This window comes from Balaenoptera borealis (genome assembly GCF_965194805.1).
Source record: "Balaenoptera borealis genome assembly, chromosome: 4".
In the NCBI taxonomy this organism is placed as follows: Eukaryota; Metazoa; Chordata; class Mammalia; order Artiodactyla; family Balaenopteridae; genus Balaenoptera; species Balaenoptera borealis.
In genome coordinates this window covers 43,331,740-43,357,716 of record NC_138861.1, presented here as the reverse complement: position 1 = coordinate 43,357,716, position 25,977 = coordinate 43,331,740, and the positions used below count along the sequence as shown (strand labels likewise).

General features: G+C 43.1%; 1 long non-coding RNA gene across 1 annotated transcript; it reads left to right on the top strand.

Moving 5' to 3' along the window:
• Window positions 1-3,565: 3,565 nt before the first annotated feature.
• LOC309628164 lies at window positions 3,566-18,496 on the top strand. The gene is made up of 3 exons (XR_014244209.1): window positions 3,566-3,849; window positions 4,481-4,664; window positions 10,723-18,496. It is a non-coding gene; the product is annotated as an uncharacterized lncRNA (long non-coding RNA).
• Window positions 18,497-25,977: the final 7,481 nt, after the last annotated feature.

The following is a 25,977-nucleotide window of genomic DNA, read 5'->3' as shown; positions in this document are numbered from 1 at the left end:
TTTCCTACTTTCAGGTCAAATGAGTGTTATCGATCATAGGGAAAATTATAACCACAGATAAATCGCTGTAAGGAGAATGCTCTGGAGACATCTCCCTTGCTGAGGTCAGGGGCAGGGCTAAGCACTTCCACACGCACTGGCGAATGTCATCTTAAAACCTGTGAGCTGGTGAACATTACTTCCCTCATTTCACAGATAAGAAAACTGACTACCGAGAAGTCACAAAACTTGCCCAAGTTTACGCTAGCTCCCAACGGCCAAGGCCAGATTCAGACACAGAGACGCCAGAACGCTTGTTCTTAACCGCCACATTCTACTACTGTGAGAACTCCGACAAGCCCGTCATCCTCTCTAAGCCTGCATTTCCTCCACTGAGAGTAAAGAGGCAAGATTAAATCATTTAAAAAGTGCCTCTCGCTCCAAAACGCAGGGCTCTTCTGCGGAGGCTGCTTTACCCCTCTCAGCCACCAGGTGGTGCAGAGCCAACCGTACAACCTAGTTGCCAGGGCTCCAGGGCCAAGAGCGGCTTGCCCCCTGAACGGTCTCTGACCCTGGCGTGGGAATAAAGCACAAACTTGTTCCCAGTAGTGATCGCTGCAAAGCCACACAGCAGAGCCAAGAGTTTAACCAGCTGGTCTGACTCCTCTGGGCACATGTCCATCAGCTGCACTGCTGCTACTCTTAAGGGGACAGGTAAGACGGAAGACCTCTTAGCTCTTTTGAAGCACCTTTAACTTTCCTGCAAATGGCATGGTAGAGTCAACTTTCAAAATGAAAAAAGGTTAAGAAGTAGATGCATGCCAAACCCAAGTAGATGTTCTCAGTCAATGAAAGAGAGGATTGCTGCTAGTAGCACACCCAAACCCACTCTCAGAAATCTCTATGAGGCCTCTGGCCAGTACCCCCATATGTATGCGTGAACATAAAATAGGCTGAACGTGGCTGGCAAAAATGGAGACGTGGTTTGTGGCACAAGCACATCCCGGAAATTACTACCCATGGAAATGGATTTCAAGTCCGCAAATGGCATCTTCTAAGTCACAGAAGACCACGTTCTTCTCTAACAACCTCAGGCACTGAGAAGTTACAGGAATTGTCCTCCATATGTCAACTCTTCCTTGCTGGTGGCCCTGGCTGGCCCAACCTTGGCCTGCTTTGTCTCCACGCTCTGAGATAAACCCTGGAGAATAGAAATGGGGCGTGAATGCCTACGGACTTGGGAAATGAAAGGAAAAAGATGGAGACAAGGATTCTTCCTTCTTAATGCTCTGCCTGAGGTTCATGGGTGTGCCTGTGTGCTAAGTTATAAAACTGGCAGTGACAGACAGACAGCAAACATTTCCAAGGAGAGAGCATGGAGGTGTTTCCAAGGAGGTGGAGAGGGTTATTTCATGAGAGTACAGGATCCCAAGTCCCAACGTCATAGTTACTGCACATCCCCTCTCCAGATTCTGGAAGCATCTGTGGCAGATCGAGTAACTCAGAAAAGTTAGACCAGTTATCCTGACAAACTGTGAAATCTTTTTGAGAAAAGCATAAAAATGTCTGCTAAAGAGAAGAAAATTATAAAGGTCATTATGCTCATTTAGAACTGAGTTTACCCACTTGGATTCTTGTTTTCTCTTCCTGGTAGAAAAGAAAAAAAGTCATTTCAGTCTCCAAAGAGATAATTTTAAAAAATTAAACCGATTTGATTTATTTAGAATGTCAGTGTGGTCTGTAAAGATGGTTCTACAAGAACAGAGTTTCCCTCCCCCTCAAGCTGCGTCCCCCAAACACCCCAGGAGCGAGAAATCAGCTATGCATCCAGCATCAACACTTTGGGGGGAGCAATTAGCACTGAGTCAGGGCCAAGTACATGTTGGGAGCTGATACACCTTTAATCATTGCACACCCTGTGTGAAGACACATGCACTCATCTTCGCTCTCGGTCACTGACCGTGGCTCCCCACATTATGAGCTGGGAGGTTTGTCAGGCTGAATCAATAGAATCATACTTGTGACTCCCTCGGTCCCACTTTTTTCCCTGGCATGGACTGTTCTTCCCATGAAATGTCAGCTCTCATGAGCGAAGAGAACAAAGGAAGCCACAGTATGAGCTGGAGGAGAACTGAGACACCATCTGGTGGCCGTTCACTATAAATCTTTGCCTCTGATGCAAATTCCTCACACAAAGGAGCCTGGTCTTGTTATTTGTAGGCTGCAGGAAGTCTCTATTACCTGGGAACACCCAAACTTCCACAGTGGGCAGCCCTCTTTTCAGTTTTTTTCCCAATTCAAAGTACTCAACTGTATAGCACAGGGAACTATCCTCAATATCTTGTAATAACCCATAATGGAAAAGAATCTGAAAAAGAGTATATATATATATATATATATATATACATATATATATATATATATATGAATCACTTTGCTGTACACTTGAAACTAACACAACATTGTAAATTAACTCTACTTCAATAAAAAAATTAAGTACGTGGCCCCAAGTTTTATAATAACATCTTAACCACACAGCACAAGAGGCAAACTCCCCTTTGAAGACTTTCACACAGTGAGAAAAAGAAAGTGTCACTTGGGTTGCGATGTTTTACCCTGTCGGTTGTGAGAGTTCTTGAAAGGAAAAAAAAAATGCCTGTGAAATGCTGATTTTTTTTCCATGAGTGTTCTGCAGTAAAATAGGAAAAAAAGAGCCTATCAGGTTCCCCGTCTCATTGAAAACTTCCTTCACTGACTGAAGACCATTTTTTCAAGACAAGTGAATTACAGACTGAAACTTCCCCAAGTCCACCTCCTTCCGTGGGCACCCTGACCACAAGCTGGCCTTTGTCCTCTTTTGTAGACGGCAGTGACTAAAGTGCCCTGAATTTGACATTTATTGATGGCTAACCGCAGGCTCACCCTGAGCAGAATCCCTCCCCAGCGCTCCTCACACCCACTCAGCGGGCGGCTCATCCTGTCCTAGGACCACTTCTCTCCCTAACTACCCACGATAGCCCATCCTGACCAATGTGGGAGCTTTGTGTCCCAATCTTGAAGAGTCTTGCTTGCTAAGGTAAAAAACTCTCAGAGAGTATTTTTATTTTTAAAGAGGTTTCACAAAACCTGCATGAGTCAAAGGAAAGAATTTCTAACAGTGTAATTTTACTACTTACCAGTGTTAAGACAGCGCTGGGAAACAAACAACAGGGTCACCCCTTGGGTACTCTCTGGATGGGCCATGTCCTTGGGTAGGTCCTTCCCCTGCTCTGAGTCATTTCCAATGTCGTGAGTGTGACTGTGGGCAGTGGCCCCTCCACCCCTAGCGAGCCCCTGCCTTGCGTGTGGTAAGTGGGTCTCTAAGACCCTGAACTTGGTGTTCTAAGAATGAACACCCCTCTCCCTGCTGCCGGAACCCAGCACCCATGGCTCCCGTCCAGAGGAGCCCAGGGCCTTTACCACCTCTCCCATGCTGTGGTTGGGAGGCCCATGTTCAGACTTGCCTGTTCTGAAATAAATAGTTGGGCACTGCTCAGAAACGGGAACGTCACGTTAATTAACAGGAAGAAGATGAAACAGAACCCAGCTCAGAGGGAGCTGCTCACCTCAGGGAGCAGGAGTAGGGATTGGGGGAGGGGGCGAGGGCCCAGGGTGGGCACGGGGGAATGGCCTGCACCTGACCTGGTCAGTGTTCTCAAGCTCAGGTCGGTTTGCCTGTCCTGGTCTGGGACTAGCAAAGGGGCAAAGGAGGGCAACTCTCTCAGCACTCACTGGCTTGGACGTTAGTTAGAGCTAAAGGCAGTCACCAATACATCCCCATCTGCAAAGGCCAAAAGCCGGGACAACCTGCCCGGAGCACCTGGACGTCAGGTAACTGGGGGTGAGGAGGGGAGTAGCGGACAGGGTCCCACACGACGACTTTGTGCCTTTTAATCAGATATCCCTAAGCCCCCAAGCACAGACACGTTCACAGCCACCTGCTGGTCTAGAGCTCCCCCCGGGACGCCGAGGCCGTGGCCACGGAGCAGCTTGGAGTCAGGCTGAGGGGAACCCGAGGAGGAAGACGCCGCAGCCTGGGGTCCCCAGTACAGGGGTGGTTCCAGACCCCTGCCAGCCTTGGGTGGCCAATGACCCTGAGATCTTGAGGGAAAGAAAGCCCAGGTTTCTGATCTCACAACTCGTCAGATTTTAAGAACTCCCCATTAGCCATGGACGTGAGAATTTGCCAGAAGTACTTGGCCACTGAAAGGTTTGACAGGAAAATTACAAGATGTCAGTGCCAAGGCACCACCCTGAGAGCAGAGGCAGGACTGGATGAGAGGCCAAGGGGGCCAGGGTGTTATGGGTTGAATGTTCCCCCTGCCAAAATATAGGCTTCCTACCCACTATGTACCTCAGAATGTGATCCTATTTGGAGACAGGTGTTTATAGAGGTAATCAAATTAAAACGGGGTCAGTAGGGTGGTCCTAATCCAATAATGACTGATGTCCTTGTACAAAGGGGAAGTTTGGACACAGCCCACAAGAGAAGAATGCCGGGGGAAGATGAAGATGTCCGTATACCAGCCAAGGAGAGAGGCCAGGAACAATGCCTCCCTCACGGCCCTCAGAAGGAACCAAGCCTGCGGACACCTTAATTTTGGACTTCCAGCCTCCAGAACCAGGAGACAATACATTTCTGTTGTGTAAGCCACCAGCCTGCGGTACTTTGTTACTGCAGCCCTGGGAAGTGAATACACGGGATCAACCCCTGGGTGTCCTTGGATGGGTCCCTCCATTCCTCTGGGTAACTAGAAGGTGGCCGGACACAGTCCAGAATCCCCTCACTGGCCCATCACTCTGACGCTCTGGCCTCCGGGCCCCTGAGAACAAGGGGGGCATCTGGTCCGCTTGGAACCTAAAAAAATTACTGGACCAAGACCCTGTTTTTGTGCAACAGGTCATGATTGCCACGTTCCTAAGATGCTGCTAGCTGCTGCAGCTCTGTCCAGAGATGGGGGTGGGGTGGGGCAGTGTGGCTCGGCTCTAAAGCATTGTTGAAAGTAGCGTCTACGCAGCTAGGCATTTGAAACATTTGACGTGTAAATCTTCATCTTCCCCTCGCCATGCTTGCCTTGAGGTTCAGGGCCCGTGATTCTTAGGTGTCATTATTGGATGACGCTGATGAAGACGCCCACGCCTTTGAACCCACCTCATTCGTTAACCACACTAGCTGTTCCTGCCTCTTTCCCACAGCTCCTTCATGGATCTGCTTGGGTTTTGCACGGGGATCTGTGTGTGCCGGGCGGGCTTTGTGTGTGTTTGAGTTGCAGGCGCAGGCTTGTTGGGTGAAGAGATGCAGGAGGGGTGGGTGTGGCACGGGTGGGGACCCAGGCTGGTGCACGTGAGCAAGTTGGGGAACATTTTGGTGGGTCTACGAGTTCTTGGAGGTGCCTCCCCCTCTCAATGCTTGTGTCTTCTTTTCTTGACAAGACAGGTACTAAGCAGGCAGCAGCTGTGGCAACCAGACCTGAAATGTTAACAGATCAATGAAATCGCTTGTTTTCACATTTTGATACCAAAGTCGGTGGTGGGACCATTCTAGGAATGGGTTTAATTGCAAAGCATCCCAAGCCCTCCCCCTGCAGAGGCCTCCGGGTGTGTAACTCTGCTCAGAAAACAGATGCCAGGCGGCAGGAAAGACCAAGCCTGCGGGGGACCTGATGTAATTTCTCCCTCCTGGTTAGTGGGTGGGGGAAGGGAGAAGCCTCTGAGGTACCCGGAAGAAGAGGGGAGGAGGGAGGGGGAGGGGGAGGGGGAAGGGCAGGCTTCTTTGAGGTTCAACCTGTGCTGAGTGACTAAAATGAGGGTGACGCAATGAAGCCTCTGCAGACTTCCCGCTGCTGTAATCCTGCGTGAATAATTCTGATAATGACCCTTTACTCAGCAAGGGTGGCATCCAGATAAGCAGATTGCTAGAGCCGTCCTGTCAGCTTATGTGCACTGCGCACTCGTTTGCCATCTGATGTGACGTAACCCACCACCGTGACTGACACTGCCCCTTGGGGCCCCTGGAGCCCAGGGAGAAATGATGAGACAAGGCCTGTCCAGGTGGGGAGAGGACGCCATGGGGTGCTGGGGCCTGTCCCCTCCTTTGTGCTCCTGGGGCGGAGGCCCTGCTCTCATCCCTGTTGGTGAGCAATGGCCACCAGGAGCAAGTCGAGTGTGCAGAGGCCTCAGTCTTGAGGGGAAGAGTTCAAGGTTGTCTTTCTTGTCAGGGGCCTTGTGTGCGGGGAGAGAGGTTGTCACAGCAAAGAGCCTGGGCTGCGGTTTTTCTGTGCATCTCAAAGGCAGAATTCGGGACCAAGAGCATCCTGTCCCACACACAGCGAATCTTCGTGTCACTCTTCCCAACACCCCTTTCCTCCCTTTGGGTAAAAGTCCAACCACGGTCTCTTTGAGGAACCACCCCTCCCTGCATTCTCAGCCCACGTGTTTGGGGGACTTCACCCACCCTTCTGGCCCCAGAGGGGAGCATGTAGCCCAGGGCTGGCCAATGAGAGCACTGCCCCTCCCAGCACAGGCGCCCGCCAGTCAGGGACACTCCCGGTGACACTGTTGTTACTGTCATCGGGAGACAGGTGCTTTCTTTCTGCTGGAGTTGCTAAGCAAGTAGGGTTCATCGAGCATGGCCAGGGGCAGCTCTGCCATCCTGTGAAGAGAGGCTGACCAAGAATAAAGGCAACACAGGCTGAAGCTAAGCAGAACAGAGAGATAGAGGGAGATGGGAGACGGAGAGAGAGATTGATCCCTGGCACCCATTCAAGCATCCAGACCCGGCTTTGTTTGAAACTGAATGGGGTTGTGTTGAAACCCCATTATTTTCAGGCATATAAGCCAGTAAATTCTCAGTCTTTGTCTCTGCTCCTGTTTTGGGTTGGGTTTCCGTCATTTGCACCTGACAGAGTCATGAGCAATACGCAAAGCCTGTTGCCTCCACAGGCCCAGCATACAGAGTCCACCTGGTCTCCCAGAGGCCCAGCTCTGTTCTCTGGGAAGAGCCGGGGGTCGGGCCACCCCTCACAGACGGGCCAGTGGGTCTGAGTCTCTGCTACAACGCTCCTACTCATCTCTCTCTTCCCCTGGTATTCTGCATTCTTTCTCTTCTTTCCTTTTCTCCTCTTCTCTCTTGATTTTACCCAGCATTTTAAAAGATGCCAAATATTTTGTGTTGCCAGAAAGTAAACAAGAGCTCCAAAAATGATGGGGCACAAAGATGGAGGAGCAGCTGGCAGGGGCTCTCACTGGCCAATTCTGGAACAATTAGAGCACTAAAATAATGGAGGGCAGTAGTGAATTATAGACCATTAGAAAAGAGGAAACTATGAGTCCACACCAATAATAAATAGCTCAATGAATGAATGAGTGAATGAATGAGAAGGAAGAGCTTTTGCCACAGCAGAATGTCAAGTGCTGGTCAATAAACGTGAAGGAAATCATGGGTGAAAATGTTTGAAGATTTTTCATGTTGAAAAAGCGTCATTTTTGAGCCATCATAATAAAGACTTACGTAGTCAAGAATGGATCAGTGGATGCTAATTTCAGGGGAAATTTTGATAAGAAGCAGGATGTTTTCATAGTCTCAAAGTACCTCCCCACAGATTGCCCGTCAGTTGCCAAGGGCGTCAGAGTAACTATCAGGGGAGGAATACGACCACGTCTTCATTAAAACTAACAACGGCAGGGAGGGCCAGGTGGACACCACGTGCCTCCAGGTGGGACACCCTGAGGAGAACACGACTTAGAGAGTTCCCCCTCCCACCCAACCCCATAAACAGAATCTAATAACGAGCAGTCATCTGACAAACCCCAAACAGAGACCGTTTTAATAGTTTAGTTCTTTTATTGTGGTAAAAAACACATAACGTAAAATTTACCCTCTTAACCATTTTCAAGTGCACAGTACAGTAGTGTTAACTACATACACATTGTGGTGCAACAGATTTCTAGAACTTTCCATCTGTGCTCATCATTGAACAACTCCCCTGCTCCCCGTCCCCAAAGCCTCTGGCAACCACCATTCTACTGGCTGTTTCTAAGAGTTTCGCTCCTTTACATACTTTGTATGAATGGAATTGTGCAATGTTTGTCTTTTTATGACTGGCTTATTTCACTTAGCATAACGTCCTGAAAGTTCACCTATGTTGTAGCATGTGTCAGAATTTCCTGCTTTTTAATGGCTGAATAATATTCCATTGTACATATATACTTCATTTTCTTTATGCATTCATGGTTATTGATGACATTTAAGTTGGTTCAACCTCTTGGCTATTGTGAGTAATGCTGCTATGGACATGGGTGTGCAAATATTGCTTCAGGATCCTGCTTGCAGTTTTTTTGGCTATATTCCCAGAAGAGGGATTGCTGGATCATATGGTAGTTCTCTTTTTAATTTTTTGAGGAAACTCCATGTGTTTTTCAGAGTGGCTGCACCATTTTACATTCCCAGCAACACTGCACAAGAATTTCCTTTTCTCCGCATTCTCTCCAACATTTGCTATTTTCTGGGCTGTGTTGGGGGGTTTTTCATTTGTTTTTTTGGTTTTTGTTTTGTTTTGTTTTTGTTTTTTTGATAGTGGCCATCTTCATGGTATGAGGTGATAGCTCATTGTGGTTTTGATTTGCATTTCCCTTATGACTAGTATTGTTGGGCACCTTTTCATATGCTTGTTGACCATTTCTATATCTTCTTTGTAGAAATGTCTATTCAAGTCTTTTGTTCATATTTTAATTGGATTTTTTTATTGTTGAGTTTTATGAGTTCTTTATATATTCTGGATATTAACCACTTACCAGGTATATGGTTTGCAAATATTTTCTCCCTTTCAGTAGGTTGTCTCTTCACGCTGTTGATTGTTTGGTTTCCTTTGCAATGCAAAAGTTTTTAAGTTTGATGTAGTCCCATTTGTCTATCTTTGTTGCCTCTACTTTTGGTGTCATATCCAAGAAATCATTGCCAACTCCAGTGTCATGAAGCTTTCCTCTATGTCTTCTTCTAAGAGTTTCATGGTTTCAGGTATTACATACAGGTTTTTAATCCATTTTGAGTTAATTTTTTAAAATAAATTTATTTATTTATTTTTGGCTGCATTGGGTCTTCGTTGCTGCATGCGGGCTTTCTCTAGTTGTGGAGAGCGGGTGCTACCCTTCATTGCAGTGTGTGGGCTTCTCACTGTGGTGGCTTCTCTTACTGCAGAGCATGGGCTCTAGGCACGAGCTTCAGTAGTTGCAGCACACGGGCTTCAGTAGTTGTGGCACATGGACTCAGTAGTTGCGGCTCGTGGGCTCTAGAGTGCAGGCTCAGTAGTTGTGGCCACAGGCTTAGTTGCTCTGCGGCATATGGGATCTTCCTGGACCAGGGCTCGAACCTGTGTCCCCTGCATTGGCAGGCAGACTCTTAACCACTGCGCCACCAGGGCGTAGTTAGTTTTTGTACATGGTGTAAGGTAAGGGTCCAGCTTCATACTTTTGCATGTGAATATCCAGTTTTCCTAACACCATTTGTTGAAGAGACTATCCTTTCTCCATCGTGTAGCTGTAGTACACTTGTGGAAGATCAGTTGACCATATATATATGTCATCTCTGGGTTTTCTATTCTATTTCATTGGTCTTTATGTCTGGATTTATGCCAGCACTATACTGTTTTGATTACTGTATTTTGTAATATGTTTTTAGAAATTAGGATGTGTGAAGCCTCCAGCTGTGTTTTTCTTTCTCAAGATTCTTTTGCTATTTGGGGTCCTTTGAGATTCCATATAAATTTTAATTTTTTTTTCTATTTCTGCAAAAAAATACCATTGAGATTTTGATAGGGATTTCACTGAATCTGTAGATTGCTTTGGCTAGTATAGACACTTTAACAATATTAAGTCTTCCTATCCATGAATTTTGAGTATTTTTTCCATTTATTTGTGTCTTTAATTTCTCTAAACAATGTTTTATAGTTTTCAGTGTCTTTCATCTCCTTGGTGAAACCTCCTTGGTTAAGTTTACTTCTAAGTATTTTATTCTTTCTGATGCTATTGTAAATGGAATTATTTTCTTAATTTCCTTTTCATATTATTCATTGTTAGTGTACAGAAACATAACTGATTTTTGTGTGTTGACTTTGTATCCTGAAACTTTACTGAATTCATTCATTAGTTCTAAGTTTTTTTGTGGACTATTTAGGGTTTTCATCCTGCAAACATTTTATTTTTTAAAAAAGAACTGAATTCCTTATAAATGTTGATTTTATAAAAGAGAAAGAAAAATTGTGGACGTAGTTCAGAATAAAGGAGACTAAAGCAACATGAGAACTAAAAGCAATCCCTATATTGCATCCTATAATGGAGGGAAAATGCTATAAACAACATTATTGGGCCAATTAACAAAACTGGAGAACAGATGGTTGATTAGGTAAAAGAATCATATCAATGTTTAATTTAGTGAAGTTGATAACTCTACTGTTGAGTTTTATGCACAAAAACAGCATTATTCTTAGGAAATACATGTTGAAGTATTGAGTAAGGGACTTAATATATGTCACTTACTCTCCAAATAGTTCAGGGGGAAAAAAATAGAGAGAGAATGAGCACAGATAATAGAATGGGCAAAAAAGGTAAATCTAATTAAAGGGTATATGGGGGTGTACCATGTACTATTCCTATTCTCATAACTTCTCTGTAGGTTTGGAGTTATTTCCAGATTTTTGTTGGTTTCAGGATGCTGGCGTCTGGTGCAGGGCTAGGGACACCCTCACTCGCCTGGGGACAAGGCTCCCACCAGCCGTGAACTTTGCTGGATCACTTTGCTGGATGACCCCTCCTGTCCCACCAGACCCTGCTGTGACTATAAGAGCAGCACGTGAGACATCTTTCCACATGGATTGGTAGTTTTGTCAAGTGGAACTTAATCCTTCCAAATCAGGAGGATTATTTTGGATAAGCCATTAAAATTATTAATTAAAATGTTAGTGTCTGATTGCCTTTGTACTTGTTTATAAGAATTTTCTCAGAGCCTGGGTGCGTTGACCTCCCTCTCCTGGCTCACCTGTTGAATCCATGTTAAATCACTCTCCATTTCTGCCTATACCAGAGGATCCTTCTAAAAGTGGGCACAAGGTTTAAGAGAAGAGACATTTTAAGACATGCTCAAAGTTACAAGGACACCAAATATTTTGGACTGAATATTTTTGGAACCTCTAGTGTGTGCAAGGCAACTTGGTAGGGTATGGCTATTGTCCTCAAGCAATTTACAATCTAAAATAATAAAGCAAGGGACTTCCCTGGTGGCACAGTGGTTAAGAATCCACCTGCCAATACAGGGGACACAGGTTCGAGTCCTGGTCCGGGAAGATCCCACATGCCGCGGAGCAACTAAGCCCATGAGCCACAACTACTGAATCTGCGTGCCACAACTACTGAAGCCTGTGTGCCTAGAGCCCGTGCTCCACAACAAAGAAAAACCACCGCAAGGAGAAACCCACGCACTGCAACAAAGAGTAGCTCCCAGCTCGCCGCAACTAGAGAAAGCCCGCGCACAACAATGAAGACCCAAAGCAGCCAAAAATAAATAAAGTTATTTAAAAAAAAAAAAGAAAGAACGAAAAGAAAGCAAGAGAACACACAAAAAGCTAGGTAATCATAGAAGTTGATTGTCATAGTTCCCCACATGAGAAACCACCAGGCAATTGGAAATTAATTGATTCATTAAGGGAAAACTGTAAGGACTCCAAATATTCAGAAAAGAAAAGGATCCCTGTTGGTGGAGAGGGTTAAGGAGACTTTATGGAACAAAGAGGTAAGGCTGAGATGGAAGGATGGGTAGGATTTGTATAAAGGACAAGAGCATTTTCCAAGAGGGAGAGCCCCACAAACCAGCATGTGGAGGTGAGAATGCTCAGGCCTTTTTGAAGCACAGTGAACGAACCGGTTTGTCAGAGGTTGAGGGTGTGTGAAGGAGAATTAGAGGAAAGTTTTTTTGAGTAAATTGGTAATGAATCTCCAGAGGTCTGAATTCCAGCAGTGTAGGCTTTTGTGGGTGATGGAGAATCAAAGAAAAGGCTTTGGAGCAGAGCCTGGGGGTCAGAAGCTGCCTTCAGAAGCTATTGACTATCAGAGTTCACTTATTGAATACCCATTGTGGTTCAGGTACTTCCTATACTTATCTTTGAGCCTCACAGAAACTCTGCAAGGCAGATAGAATCACCTCCACACTGGCAGGAAGAGCCTATTTCTGGGAAGGGCAAGTGCTCTGCCTGGGGTCATGCAGGTAGGAAGGGGCAGAGCCAGGGGTCAACTCAAGGCCTGTGAGACTTCAGGGTGGAGCCCAAGAAGCCCTCTCATTTTTTTTTTTGGCCGTGCCATGCAGCATGTAGGATCTTAGTTCCCCAACCAGGGATCGACCCATGCCCCCTGCAGTGGAAGCTCGGAGTCTTAACCACTGGACCTCCAGGGAAGTCCCTGGAGCCCTCTCCGTGACACCCTTTCCCCTCCCTGTCTTTGAAGTAAGGGCATGGAACCATAAAGCCTGAACCAGGGCAGTGGCAATGGACATGGAAGGAAAAAGAAAGATGTGGGGAAAATGTGAAGGAAATACTGACAAGACTGGGTGAACAATTAAGTTTAGAAGGTGACTGAAATGGAAGTTAAATCAAGCTTCATTTTGTTTTTCAAGTGAGAACTTACGGTTACTACTGTGCTAGCTATTTGAAGAAAGGAAAAAATGATTATAATATTGTCCCTACACTAAAAAACATTAAGGTCTAATATAAGATGTTATAATGTTATAAATGTGCATAAATATGTATAATATGGGAAAGAGTTAGATAAATACTACAAGAGTAAAACAGACAAAATAGACAAAATAGATAGACGGGAGAAAATCTAGGCAGTAAAATCAAATATTCATTGAAGAGAATATATTTGATCTGGATTTTAAGAGATGGATACAGCTTCTCCTGGCCAAGGGAAGTGAGGGGAGGCTATTCCAGATCAGGGTGTCTCAACCTTGGCACTATTCACATTTGAGCCTGGGTGATTCTTTGCTGTGGGGGGCTGTCATGTCACTGCAGGATGTTTAGCAGCATCCCTGGCTTCTACCCACTGGATACCCCTCCCAATTGTTCTCTAGACATTGCTGGAGAGCAAAATCAACCCTGGTGAGAACCACTGTTCTAATCTAAGAGAATGATGTTAGAAAGGGTGTATGTTTGGGGAATAAAGGAGCATCTGTATCAGTCTGTTTCAGAATGTGTTCCTGGGAACATTAGTGTCTGGTGAGATAGTTGACGGTCCCTTAAATAGGGTTCATGGTCAAATAGAATTGAGAAATACCACATACTTTTCCCCTCAATTGGAAATTCACAGTGTATATTAGAATACTAAAGGCTTTGAGAGATTGTGCAGGAAAACTATCTGACATTGGTTAAATTTAATTATCAAAGAACTTAAAAAAAAAAAAAAAAGCAACAAACAAGTATTAACTTCCTGAAGGGTATTATTGTATTGCAGGACACAGCTTGAAAAATGATGGTATATTTGACTGAAACACAGAGTATATGAAAGATTTAAAGCTGGAAAAACAGAGATAGATTCTAGAACCAAATTCAGAAAGCTTGGAATTCAGGTTAAGATGTCTGAATTTCATTTAGTCAACAATAACCATCAGGAAGCATAATTAAAACTGTGCTTCAGTTATTCATTTATTCATTCAGCATATATTAAGCAACATTAGTCTAGTGGCAGCAAGCCAGCTAGACTAGAAGATGTAGAAACAAGAACCAAAGTGCGTTAAGTTATTGCAAAAGTAATAACCTAGAGTGGTGATGAAGGAAGAAAGGGATCCATGCGAAAGGCATTTTGGAGAGTAAGAGAACATAGTGTCTGATTTGTTGGAGGGTGGAACAAGAAGATGAAGGAGCCAATGATGACTATAGACTTTTAGGCTTGAGTTACTGGGAGCTTCTTGGTACCTTTAACAGAGAGAGGATAGTCAGGAAAAAGATTTGGGGAGAAATGATCTCATTTTGGACATGTTGAATTTGAGGGGTTGGTAGGACATCCAGCGACAAACGTTGAGTAGGTAGCTGCAATTAAAAATCAAGAGTAAAAATGGGACTGGAAATAATTTGGGGAAAGTCATCTGCCTTAAAGAAGTTGTGAATGTGAATGGGGCAGTGTAAGGGGGAAAGAGCAGGGAGAGAAGGAAAGAAGGAGACAGTTTCGAACAGAGATGAGGAAAACATCTACAGAGAATGGAAGAAGAAAGATGACGTAGAAAGGGAGCTGGATGGATCTGTTGGAGAAGTAGGAGACCCAAGAAAAAAGTCAGAGAGGCCCAGGGGAGGGAGAGTCAAGAAGCATTTGACCACATTACAAAGAAGTCAAAGAAGATGAACACTGGGGAGAGGCCATTGGATTTAGGATTTACGTCAAAGGAGGCTATTGAAAAGAGTTTCTTTGACTTCCCTGGTGGTCTAGTGGTTAAGATTCCACACTTCCACTGCACGGGGCGTGGGTTTGATCTTTGGTGGGGAAAAAGAAAAAGAAGAGAGTTTATGTAGAGTAATGGGGATAGAAATTAAATTGCAAGGACTGAATTGGTGCTGAGAAAGTTGAGACAGATTGCTTTTTGAACAGTTTGCCATTCTGACTGCTTAGAAGTAATACCCATTGAAGGCAACAGGATTGAAGAAAGAATTGTTTGTTTTGGGATGGGGAGATTTGAGCAAATTCAGTGACAAAAAATAAGGAACCAGAGGAGATTAAGAGATTCAAGAAAGAGGAGTAATTATTGATAGGGCAAGGCTTAGGAGGAGTCAACTGAGTTGGGATCAAGGTCAGAGATTCTTTGACAAAAGAGGAGAGACCGTGTCTTCTTCTGAGTCAGGAGGAAAGGAGGAAAAGATAGATAAAAAGGAGACAAGTCTTGAGGTGGAGACCTCAACAAATTCAAATGTTAATACATTCAGAGATCTAGGTCATCAGCTATAATGAGGGAGGCAGGAATGGGATTGAACATTTGAGATTACAGGAAATAGCAGTTATGAAGAACATGAAAGAGTTCAAAAGAGACGGCTAAAATGTTATCCAAGCTAAAATGACGTCTAAAATTTGCTACATGGACTTATAGCTGACCCAGTTAGTATAACTTAGTGACCTTCCTCAGGAGTGCTCAGAAAGTGAGCAAGAAATCAATAAGGAAAAATAAGTAGACAATTCCCCAGTATTACCATACCAGGTAATGTACTACTAAATAACCCATGATTCAAAGAGGCTATCTCAATGGAATTGGAAAATATTTGAACTGAATGATAATGAAAATATTACATAATAAAACATGTGGGATGCAGTTAATGTCATTCTTAGAGGAAAATGTGTAGTCTTAAAAATGAATAGCTTAGAAGATGATATTTGAAGAGTAAAGAAGATGGAAAATTAATGATCTATCCAGCTCAATCTGCAGATAAACTTTTAGAATTAATAAGGAAATTAAGCAAATCTGTTGGAAACAAGGTTAATACACAAAAATCAATTGTCTTTCTAAATATCCACTACAAGTAATTAGAAAATTAAATTCAAAACTTGATGTCATTTACAACAGGATAAAAAATCAAATCAAATATTTAGGAATAATTCTAACAAAAGCTGTGTAAGATATCTATACAGAAGCTACAAACATTTAGAGGCAGTAACTAAAATCTAAATAAATGGAGGGATATGCCATGTTCGTGGATTGGAACATGTAATATTGTAAAGACATCAATTTCCCGCAAATCCATAGATTCAACGTAAACCTCAAAAATATCCTGGCAGGTTGTTTTTTAAACGTGGAACTTGACAAGAATTTAAATTATATGTGGAACTACAAAGGGCCAAGGGCCAAGAATAGCCAGGACAATCTTGAAGAAGAACAAAGCTGAAAAACTCACACTGGATATCACAAGTTATAATGCTAGGTAATTAAGACAATGTGGTATTGGCATGAGAAAAAAATAGATCAGTGGACAGAATAGAGAAACTAGAAACAAACCAACACTTGATTTATAACAAAGATGATGCTGTAGTACAGTGGGGGGGAAGGATAGTATTCTTAATAAGTGATGCTGGGTCAACGGATATCCATATGGAGAAAACCTCAACTTAATCTCTACCTCACATGTTAAAAAAAACCCCACAAAACAAAACAAAACAAAAGCCCAGCTGGACTGTAGATCTAAATGTGAAAAGTAAAACAATTATACTCTTAGAAGATAACACAGGAAAATATTTTTGTGCTATTAAGTTATGCTAAAATTTCTTAAACAGGACATGAAAGACACTAGCCATAGATAAATGAGACTACATGAAAATAAAGAGCTTCTGTTCATCAAAAGATACCGTTTGAAGGAGTGAAAAGGCAAGCCACAGACTGAAAAAAGTGAAATGCAATATATATTTCTAACAAAGGGCTCATTCAGAATGAATGAAAAAGTCCTTTAAGTTACTAAGAAAAAAAAAAGGAAAAAAATGCTACAGAAAAATGGGCAAAGGATTTTAGCATGTACATCACAAGAGAATATCCAAATGGCTAATACACATCTGAAAAGGTGGTCAACCTCATTATTCATTAGGGAAATGCTAACTTAAACCATAATTAGATACCACTTTTTACACACCAGAATGGCTAATAGTAAAACAACTAGAGAACTCCTATACTGTTAGCGGATGTGCAAATTGGTACAACAACTTTGGAAAACTGTTTGGCGGTATGTACTAAAGCTGAATACATGAATACATTATGACCCAGCAATTCCACTCCTGGGTATATAGTCAACAGATGTGCATATATTTGTACACAGAAAGATATTAAAAATGTTCATGGTAGTAGTAGTAGAGTAATAAAAAACTGAAAACAACCCAAAGCCCCTCAACATTAGAGTGGATAAATAAATTATTAAAAAGTTACTTATGGAATGTTATAAAGCATTGGAAATTAATTAAATATTGTTCTATGCAACAACATGGATGATACAAAAATAATATTACATATATAATATATAACAAGAAGTCAGACACAAATGATACATATTGAATGGTTCAATTTCTATAAAGTTCAAAACAAAGGCAACCACCTCACACTCATTAACGTGACTACTGTATTTAAAAAAAGAAAACAGAAAAATACAAGTGTTGGAGAAGATGTGAAGAAATTTAGACCTCTTGTTCACTGTTGGTGGGAATGAAAGATAATGCAGCCACTATGGAAAATGATGTGGCAGTTCCTCAAAAAATTAAAAATAGTATTACTATATGACATAGCAATCTGACTTCTGGGTATACACCCAGAAGAACTTAAAGCAAGGTGTCAAAGAAATATTTGTACACCCATGTTCATAGCAGCATTATTTACAATAATCAAAAAGTGGAGGCGACCCAAGTGTCCATTAACAGAAGAATGGTAAGCAAAGTGTTGTATGTACATAGAATGGAATATTATTCAGCAGTATAAAAGAAGGAAATTCTGACACATGCTACAACATGGATAAATCTTGAGAACATTATGCTAAGTGAAATAAGCCAGTCACAAAAACACAAATATGGTATGATTCCACTTATGTGAGGTACCTAGGGTAGTCAAATTCTTAGAGACAGGAAGTAGAATGGTTGGTTGCCAGGGGCTGTGGAGGCCAGGACATGGAGAGTTATTGTTTAATGGGTATAGAGTTTTAATTTTGCAAGATGAAAAGAGTTCTGGAGATTGGTTGCACAATAATATGATTGTACTTAATGTTAGTTAACTGTACACTTAAAAATGGCTAACATGGTAAATTTTATACTATGTGTATTTTACCACAATTAACATTTTTTTAAAATAAATAAAGGTAAAATGAATGCGGTGATTGAAATCAGAACAGTGGTTACCTTTGGTGAGGTACTAGTGACTGGAAGTCACAAGGAAAGTTTGGGGGTTATGAGGATGATCTATCTTCTGATCTGGGTAGTAAGAACATGAGTCTTTTCACTCTTGAGAATCAATCAACTTATATACTTTGACTTGTGTACCTTTCTACATGCTTCAAGCAAACCAACAACAAAATTTATTTTAAAATTAAGCCAAAGTAGAACATATAAGAATAGTCAAGGATTTGGTGGGGGAGGAAGATGGATAAAGATTGGTTACTCACCTAATATCAAAATATATTATAGGGCTTCCCTGGTGGCGCAGTGGTTGAGAATCTGCCTGCCAATGCAGGGTACACGGGTTCGAGTCCTGGTCTGGGAAGATCCCACATGCCGCGGAGCAACTGGCCCCGTGAGCCACAATTGCTGAGCCTGCGCGTCTGGAGCCTGTGCTCTGCAACAAGAGAGGCCGCGATAGTGAGAGGCCCGCGCACCGCGATGAAGAGTGGCCCCCGCTTGCCACAACTAGAGAAAGCCCTCGCACAGAAACGAAGACCCAACACAGCCATAAATAAATAAATAAATAAATAAATAAATAAATAAATAAATAAAAGTTACTTAACATAAAAAAAAAAAAAGAGGATTCCTAGTAAAATTTGAATTTCAGATAAAGACAGCAAAGAACTTCTAAAAAAATATATATATATTATAAAACTATTAGAAGAGTGTGATTACTGGCACAGAAGTAGACAATCAAATCAGTGGAAGAAAATAAAGTCTAAAAACAGCCCCATATAATACATGAAAATTTAATATGTGATCAAGGAGGCATTTCAAATCAAAAGGGGAGAAGATGAATTATCTATAAATGATATGGAAGCAACTGGCAACTTATTTGTGTGTCAAGGAGCTAGAGCCCTACTATATGCCTTACACAAAAGAAGAAATTCTGCTAGAACAAAGATTTGCATTTTTATTAGGAACCATAATATACTATAATAATAATCATATCATAGTTATAACGTTTTAAATTAGTTCCCCAAAATACTAGTAAATTTTACCTCTTTAAACAGCTTCTATAACTACCAAAACAGAAAGAAAAATTATATATTCTAAAAATATGTGACAGCAAAGGACTTATATTTCTAAGACATAAAGAGCTTTTACAACTGAAAAAGAAAAATGAACAAATGACATGGAGAGCTATTTCATTAAAAAAAAAAAAGCAAGTGGCCAGTAAACACATAAAAATGTATCAATATCATAAGTTAGCAAAGAAATGAAAATTTAAACTATTACATATATATGGGTTCATCAGATTGGCAAAGTTTAAAAAGAACCTGGTGTTGGCAAGTGTATGAGAAAATGGGCAATATTGTATTCTGATTAGATTATAAACTACAGGGCAGAATAATAATCTGTATCAAAACTTGAAATTAACTTTCTCTTTGATCCAGCAACTAATTTCTAGAAATTTACCTTTAAGTAAATAGCCAAATATCCAAAAGATGTCCATTGCAGTGTAGTATATAATAGTGAAATAGTAGAAGAAAACTAAGTGTATGTCAAATCATAGTTGGCTAATGAATTATGATACTCACATACAATGAAATACAGTCAGCCCTCTGTATCCATGGGTCCACATTTGTGTCTTCAACCAACCTGGTATCAAAAATACTCAGGAAAAAAAAGTTTCAGGAAGTTCCCAAAAGCAAAATTTGAATTTGCTGGTGCCAGGAACTATTTACATAGCATTTACATTGTATTAAGTATTATAAGTAATCTAGAGATGCTTTAAAGTATATGGGAGGATGCACTTAAGTTATATGCAAAAACTACACCATTTCATAGAAAGAACTTGAGCATCTGGGGATTTTGGTACCCTGGGGGTGGGGGGTGTCCTGAAACCAATTCCCTTTGGATATTGAGGGGCAACTCTACCAAGTAGTCATGAGAAATGGTTATATTTATTGTTGATGAGTAAAAAAGGCAGTTACGTAAAAACAAGCATAATATCATCCTCTAGAGTAAATTTATTTCTAGGTACACACACACACACACACACACACACACACACACACACACACACACACGGAGCTATCTGGAAAAATGGTCACCAAATTATAATAGTCGCTATCCCAGGGTGACAGAGTTCAGATTTCTTTTTAATACTTTAATGTTTGAATTTGTTCAATGAGTAACACATTATTTGTAATGATAAGAAAAACAATGTTATTCTCTTTTGAAAAATAAAAGGTCAAGGGACACTAATCTGGTCTGTCTTAGTCACAGGCACTACTTTCACATTCTTGGGCTGCTTGCCGGTTTCCCCACTTGTCCTATTAACCTCCCATTGAAACAGCAAATCAGACTGAACTAAAGGCTGGGAGGGGCTCTTTGGGGTTTAACGTCTCTGCTTAATTCACAGTGACCGGCACTGGAAGGCCTTCTCTGCACCATGCACATCGCAAAAATCAAGGTGTTTTCTTGCACTGAAATGCTTGCCTTCTGCCAGCAGCTGGCAGCTGGGCCTCCTCCGCCACCCCCTCTGAAGCAGGAAATAATGCCTGGGGGTTCCCAAGGCCCCACTTGTTTTTTCTGTGTTCCGAGGAGTTCAGGGATGGCTGAGAGATTTACATTTCTATAGGCCTTTCACTAGGGATCTACGAGCCTGGAGCCATTAATCCTGATTGCAAACTCTGGCGGCCCTTGGGGGACAGGAAGGGACTAGTTAGTTTGGGTTTTAGGGGAGATATTGATATAATGTTCTACCAGTGACAGGGCATTCTACCAAACGAAGTTTGAAATGTTCAGTCCTACCTATAATCTCTCTTCCACCACGTTTGCTAATCCTACAGAAATAGTCATAATTTTCATTTTAATTGGCAGCTGGGAGATATTAACTCCTAGCAAGCAAGGGAAGAAAGGAAACACTTAGGATTTGGGCTGCACAAGACACTGCTTCCAAGTACCACACTGTTCCCACTCAGGGTTGAGCACACCACTGAAATAAAAACTTAAGCAACTGGAAATTTTGACTTTCTCTCAAGTGGCTCCTGCTAGTATAGACACTTCAGTGCGACGGACATTCTTTTCAGGGGGCAAAGTGTGATGGAATTTTCACCTTTAATCTTTACAGTTTTGAGAACTAGAGATGCTCAAAGTATTGGCCAGAAAGCCTCAAAAATGGGCACTAGGACCCACCTGCAAGCAACTCTCTTCCCTGACCTGCAAGCAAACACCTTTCTAGAGGGTGACCAGGAAGCCCTACAGGGTCACATGCATCACCCCATGCCAACTCCCCACTCTCCAGGGCACCTCCAGCTAATCTGGAAGTTTGATTATAAGCCAAGGGGTACGGTTATATAACTCTGAAAGTTTAAACTTGGGAAAACACACACGTATCTAAACAAGAGCCCAATTAAAAGGAGAAAACCACAGCACTGGATCCCGTTTCTCTAGTTCACTGACCTGTTAAGCAATAAAGATGTATTAATTGTTACATTTACCTGTCTTCCTGGCTACCCAATGGCCATGTCATACAACTAATTAAAAAGAATGTTCTTGCTGCATCCTAGGGCCCTTCAAATGTCATCCCCTGTGTTCACATAAAACCAAAAATTTCTGTAAATGTCTGCTGTACTCATCTTTACATTTCTTTCTTATGACCAGTACTAATGGGCATGTGTCCCAGCCCGGGAGAATGAATATGGCACCTTCCCTGGGGCCTACGTGTCTGGTCAGCAGGAAGCACCCTTCCCACCACTGCACGGAGGCTGGAGGCCAAGGCAGTGGCAGAGAGTTCAGTAATGGCCTGGAACAGGGACAAAGAAAGACAAGGGCCGAAGGCTGAGGGACGTGGCCCAGCCCCCAGACCCCAGCGTTGGGTTCTGTGCTTCTGCTTTCCGTCACCTCTTTGCTGCCAGAAAGCTCCATGGGGAGCTGTGGGGCCAGGTGGGCCAGGAGGCAGTCAGGCGGCTTCAGGGCAAGCAGGGTTCCCAGGTGGTGCAGAGAGAAGGAAAGGAAATGCACGCTCGGTGCTGAGGGGAAGACTACTGGCCTGGCTAATCCCCGTGAGAACGGCTCGCTTGGGGAGACAAGGGCAGGAGTCCAGGAGCCAGGGCCCTGGGTGCTGTCCCATGAGAGAGCTAATTCCTCTGCCTCACCCTGCCCTGCTCTGTGGGAGAGGGTCGTGGGCCTGTCGGGAGGTGGCTGGGAACCAGGAGGGGTACCGTCCCTGGGAGCACCCCCCCACCAATCCCTCATCCTCCAGAAACGGGCAGCCACTGTCCCCAGCTGACGTCAGGCCCTACTGCCCAGGGTTCTGCCTATGAGGCTTCTGGAGGGAAGGCAGGTGGTTCAGCTCAGTGCTGATTAATGCATTTTGCTTTGACAAAATAAGGAAAATACAGTGAGATTTTTAAAAACTTAAATGTATCCAATTTAAAGATCACTCATTCTACTTCAGCGTCCAGTCTTATGTTCTGATTCCGTTTATTGGTGGCACCAGTTGGTGATCATTGTTGTTGATGTCCTTACTGGACAACTTGTCCATTTTTTTCTTTCGATTTTACTGGCCCATGAAAACCCAAACTTCAGAGGAGAAAAGCATCCCAGGGCATGTTTTTTTTTTGCCTGTTTCTTGTGTGAAGAAGAAAACTAACTGTATCTTATTTCATAGTATGAACATCTATCATTCATTTCATTTAGTCATTCAACAGATATTAAGTAAGCATCTACTATATGTTGGATAAAGACTTTGTCAAGATATAATATTTTCTTACAGGGGATAAAACTTTTTTTGGAATATTTTGGAAATAAACAACATAAAACAAAAGTATTAAATTGGTATCCTATTTATCCCACATTTAATCTCTGATAAATTTAACCAGCTTAGCCACTAACATTACACCAGGCAGGTACCATGAAGAAACTTACTCTTTGGTTATGAAATCTAGTTTTCTTTTTTCTTAGCAACATTATTATTTAAAAAGTCATGAATCTAAATCCTTCCCAAATTGAAGTGACCACAGCTGCTCTCATTGCCTCTCCTTTTAGTTGCTATCTAGATTTGCTATTTCACTTACCCGACCTAGTAAGTGAATGTGGTAGAGACTTCCAGAGACTAGATTTCAGGGCTCATTTGTTACTGCAACATAACCTAACCTATCCTGACTCATACAATGACCTACTAGATTAAACCTCTTTTCCTCTGAGTGCTGAGTAGGGCTGACCTAACCCCTGGATGTTATTGCTTCTGAAGTGTGATTTGCAGGTTTCTCACCCCAAAGCACTTCTCTCTTTGTTGTCTAAGTTTCTACCTAAAGTAATTTGACCTCAGATCTCTCCAAGCTTCCATTTCCTCAGTTTCGGTGTGTCCTCTCTCATAGGGCTATGGTGAAAAATAGGTGATATAATTGTGTAAATCACTTTACACATGATGCCTACCACACAGTAACAATTCAATGATGATGATGATTGTGGTGGGTATTCTTTTCCTAGGGCTGCCATCACTAAGTACCACAAACTGGGTGCTTTAAAGCAATAGAAATGTATTGTCTCCCGGTTCTGGAGGCTCAGAGTCTGAAATGAAGGCACCGGCAGGGTTGGTTCTTTCTTAGGTCTGAGAGGGAAACTCTGTTCAGGCCTCTCTCCTACCTTCTGGTGGTTCGCTGGCCATCTTTGGCGGTCCTTGGTTTGCAGCTACATCACTCTAGTCTCTGCCTTTGTCATCACATGACTTCTCTCTGTGTGCCTCTGTGGTCACATGTCCATCTCCTTATACAGTAATGACACAAGTTATAATGGATTAGGGGCCCACCCTACTCCAGTCCAACTTCATCTTAGCTTGATGACATGTGCAAGAACCCTATTTCCAAATAAGATCACATTCTGAGGCATTGCAGGTTAGGTCTTCAACATATCTTTTGGGGGGAACACAATTCAACCCATGACACAAGAGACAGGATTTTACCTAGTGTTATCATCATTATTACTGTCTGCATCATTTTTCTACCACCCACTAATCTGGCGCTGTGCATGGAGCACACCATCACCAGCTGTTGGCTGAATGGCAGTTTCTTAAAGCAGTCCTGGCCCAGTCCTCCACGGGGGGCTCCCTGCCCTCGGCCAGAGCAAGTTACCCCTCCCGTCTCCACCGCCACCTCCACCGCAGCGAGGTCCCCACACCTCGCCACTCTCCGCCTCCCTTTCACCCTTCTCCATCTTTCGCCACCCACATCAGGATGAGGCGGGACCGCACAAATGGAAGCAGGCTGCCTAGAACATAATGAGACTGGCTCTCTGAACCTCCAGGAAAGTGTCTACTGCTGCACAGCCACTGTTCACACGGCGCTAAGCTTGCCTCGTGCCCACCAGGTGTCCTGGCCGCCTGAGGACGTCCACCAGGGGTCCGTATCTCCTGCAGGAATAACTCGTTTTTGCCATCCCTGGCCTTCCTCAAGGTGACGTGCCAATCAATCTTCCTCTATTTTTTAATTTTTTTCTTTTTTCTTCTCCAAATGATATCCTATTTTAAAGGTATAAGGGGAGTTTTACTAATTAAAGAAAGCTTGTTGTCTCTCCTGTTGACAACAGGATAAAATAATCACTCACTACTGTATTTTCAGCAGATCCAGATTTTCCTATGTGGAGTTGGGTCTGCTTAAAGTGGGCGTGCACCTCGGCATGGCTCTGCAGCTTAAAGACGTGGGTGTGCCCGCCAGAACGAGACCAAGTGATGACAGGCGTATTCGGGCCACTGATTTCTGACTTCTGTCAGGGCCTGTCTTGAAGGATCGTGTGGTACCTTGGACTCGGTCTCTTCCCTCCCTAGAGGGCAGCCACGGTGGGCCCATGACACCCGGGATTATTCTGCAGCATCCCGATGGGCCCCTTCCCAGAGTCCGCGGACTCCCAGGAAGCAGTGCAGCTCTGCATCTGGAACCCCATCCTTCATCCCAGGCTGTCCGTGCGTCACCCTCCTTCTGGGGCAGCTGACCTCAGGAGCTGAATTGCTGAGCCCCGAAGAATCTTCTGGACTACATTTACCACCCTGGCTTCGAGTGGAGGGGGAATGAGCAGGGAAGTTCTTCGCCTCACTTTAGAATTGCCAGGGGGTTCCCTGGTGGTCTGGTTGTTAGGATTCGGTGCTTTCACTGTCATGGTCCGCATTCAACCCCTGGTCAGGGAACTGAGATCCCAGTCAGATTTAGTTCATAAAAAGATACAAGACACCCAGCTAAACCAGACTCTCACGTAACATCAAATAATCTTTTTAACAATACTAATTATTTTTAAGTATATAGTTCAGTCGTGTTGAGTATATTCATATAACAACACATAATTTTTAATATAAGTTTGTCCCAGTCAATATTAAAATAATAAAAATTATTCATTGTTTATCTGAAACTTGAACTTCATGGGGCATTCTCTATTTTATTTGGCAACCCTACTGTATTTGCCCTAGCTTATTTCGTTTATTTATTTGTATAACTGGTTCCTTGTCTCTGCAGAGAAAGGATCCTCAGGGGATTGAGGCCATCCTGCTCCATAACCTCGTAGGTGAGAGGCTGGCAGCCTGGGATACGTATACTAAAAGCTTAGAGGGTGATTGTTTAAAAATTAATTAATTAATTTATTTTTGGCTGCGTTGGGTCTTCATTGCTGCATGCGGGCTTTCTCTAGTTGCGGCGAGCAGGGGCTACTCTTCCTTGTGTTGCTCAGGCTTCTCATTGTGGTGGCTTCTCTTGTTGCAGAGCACGGGCTCTAGGCGCGCAGGCTTCAGTAGTTGTGGCTCACAGGCTTAGTTGCTCCGTAGCATGTGGGATCTTCCTGCACCAGGGATTGCACCTGTGTCCCCTGCATTGACAGGCGGATTCTTAACCCCTGCGCCACGAGGGAAGTCCCTAGAGGGTGATTTTGACCAGTCAAGACCCTAAATAAGATCATAACACAGGGACAGTGTATCTGTGGTACTTCCTGTTTCTCTCTCGTGTCCACTTGTCATCCTGTCCCTCCCTAGCAGCCATCTTCCAGGTTATTAACTCATCCTAGCCAAGCACCAGCTGATAAAGATAAGGTGTTAGCTGCTGA